The 2,335-nt window shown below is 42.5% G+C and overlaps 1 non-coding gene across 1 annotated transcript; it reads left to right on the forward strand.

Annotated features, from left to right (window-relative positions):
- Nucleotides 1–1,974: 1,974 nt before the first annotated feature.
- LOC127741904 (small nucleolar RNA R71) lies at nt 1,975–2,083 on the forward strand. Its single transcript, XR_008003092.1, has one exon. It is a non-coding gene; the product is annotated as a small nucleolar RNA R71 (small nucleolar RNA).
- Nucleotides 2,084–2,335: the final 252 nt, after the last annotated feature.

The raw sequence follows: 2,335 nt of genomic DNA on the forward strand, positions 1-2,335 counted from the left end.
CCCATTTCTGGCATTTAACGCCAGTCTGGTGCCCCTTTCTGGTGTTAAATGCCCAGAATGGTGCCAGACTGGGCGTTAAACGCCCATTCTGCTATCTTCACTGTTGTTTAAATGCCAGCAGATTTTCCTCCAGGGTGTGCTATTTTTTTTTGTTTTTCATGCTGTTTTTGCTTTTTCAATTGATTTTGTGACTTCCCATGATCATCAACCTATAGAAAACATAAAATAACAATGGAAAATAGATAAATATAACATTGGGTTACCTCCCAACAAGCGTTTCTTTAATGCCAGTAGCTTGACAGTGGGCTCTCATGGAGCCTCACAGATACTCAGAGCAATATTGGAACCTCCCAACACCAAACTTAGAAGTTGGTTGTGGCCTCCCAACACCAAACTTAGAGTTTGACTGTGGGGGCTCTGTTTGACTCTATTTTGAGAGAAGCTCTTCATGCTTCCTCTCCATACTTACAGAGGGATATCCTTGAGCCTTAAACACAAAGGATTCTTCATTCTCTTGAATGATCAATTCTCCTCTGTCAACATCAATCACAGCCTTTGCTGTGGCTAGGAAGGGTCTGCCAAGGATGATGGATTCATCCATGCACTTCCCAGTCTCTAGGACTATGAAATCAGCAGGGATGTAATGGTCTTCAACCTTTACCAGAACATCCTCTACAAGTCCATAAGCTTGTTTTCTTGAATTGTCTGCCATCTCTAGTGAGATTCTTGCAGCTTGTACCTCAAAGATCCCTAGCTTCTCCATTACAGAGAGAGTCATGAGGTTTATGCTTGACCCTAGGTCACACAGAGCCTTCTCAAAGGTCATGGTGCCTATAATACAAGGTATTGAGAACTTCCCAGGGTCCTGTCTCTTTTGAGGTAATATCTTCCTAGACAAGTCATCCAGTTCTTTGGTGAGCAAAGGGGGTTCATCCTCCCAAGTCTCATTACCAAATAACTTGTCATTTAGCTTCATGATTGCTCCAAGGTACTTAGCAACTTGCTTTTCAGTGACATCTTCGTCCTCTTCAGAGGAAGAATACTCATAAGAGCTCATGAATGGCAGAAGTAAATCCAATGGAATCTCTATGGTCTCAGTGTGAGCCTCAGATTCCCATGGTTCCTCATTAGGGAACTCATTGGAGGCCAGTGGATGTCCATTGAGGTCTTCCTCAGTGGTGATCACTGCCTTTTCCTCCTCTCCAAATTCGGCCATGTTGATGGCCTTACACTCTCCCTTTGGATTCTCTTCTGTATTGCTTGGAAGAGTACTAGGAGGGAGTTCAGTAACTTTCTTACTCAGCTGACCCACTTGTGCCTCCAAGTTTCTAATGGAGGACCTTGTTTCAGACATGAAACTTTGAGTGGTTTTGATTAGATCAGAGACCATGGTTGCTAAGTCAGAGTGGCTCTACTTAGAATTCTCTGTCTGTTGCTGAGAAGATGATGGAAAAGGCTTGCCATTGCTAAACCTATTTCTTCTACTATTATTGTTGTTGAAACCTTGTTGAGGTCTCTGTTGATCCTTCCATGAGAGATTTGGGTGATTTTTCCATGAAGGATTATAGGTGTTTCCATAGGGTTCTCCCATGTAATTCACCTCTTCTATTGAAGGGTTCTCAGGATCATAAGCTTCTTCTTCAGATGAAGCGTCCTTAGTACTGCCTGGTGCAGCTTGCATTCTAGACAGACTTTGAGAAATTATATTGACTTGCTGAGTCAATATTTTGTTCTGAGCCAATATAGAATTCAGAGTATCAATCTCAAGAACTCCTTTCTTCTGATTCGTCCCATTGTTCACAGGATTCCTTTCAGAAGTGTACATGAATTGGTTATTTGCAACCATTTCAATGAGTTCTTGAGCTTCTGCAGTCATCTTCTTCAGATGAAGAGATCCTCCAGCAGAGCTGTCCAATGACATCTTGGACAGTTCAGACAGACCATCATAGAAGATACCGATGATGCTCCATTCATAAAGCATGTTAGAGGGACACTTTCTGATCAATTGTTTGTATCTTTCCCAAGCTTCATAGAGGGATTCACCTTCCTTCTGTCTGAAAGTTTGGACTCTAGCTCTGTCTCTTACAGCAAAAGGGAATAGCATAAGTCTGTAGACCTCAGGGTCAACCCCATTAGTCTTGACAGTGTCACAGATTTGCAAGAACTCAGCTAAAAACTGATGAGGATCTTCCAATGGAAGTCCATGGAACTTGCAATTCTGTTGCATTAGAGAAACTAATTGAGGCTTAAGCTCAAAGTTGTTTGCTCCAATGGCAGGGATAGAGATGCTTCTCCCATAGAAGTCGGGAGTAGGTGCAGTAAAGTCACCCAGCAC

The sequence above is a fragment of the Arachis duranensis genome, chromosome 9 (assembly GCF_000817695.3).
Source record: "Arachis duranensis cultivar V14167 chromosome 9, aradu.V14167.gnm2.J7QH, whole genome shotgun sequence".
Taxonomy (NCBI): Eukaryota; Viridiplantae; Streptophyta; class Magnoliopsida; order Fabales; family Fabaceae; genus Arachis; species Arachis duranensis.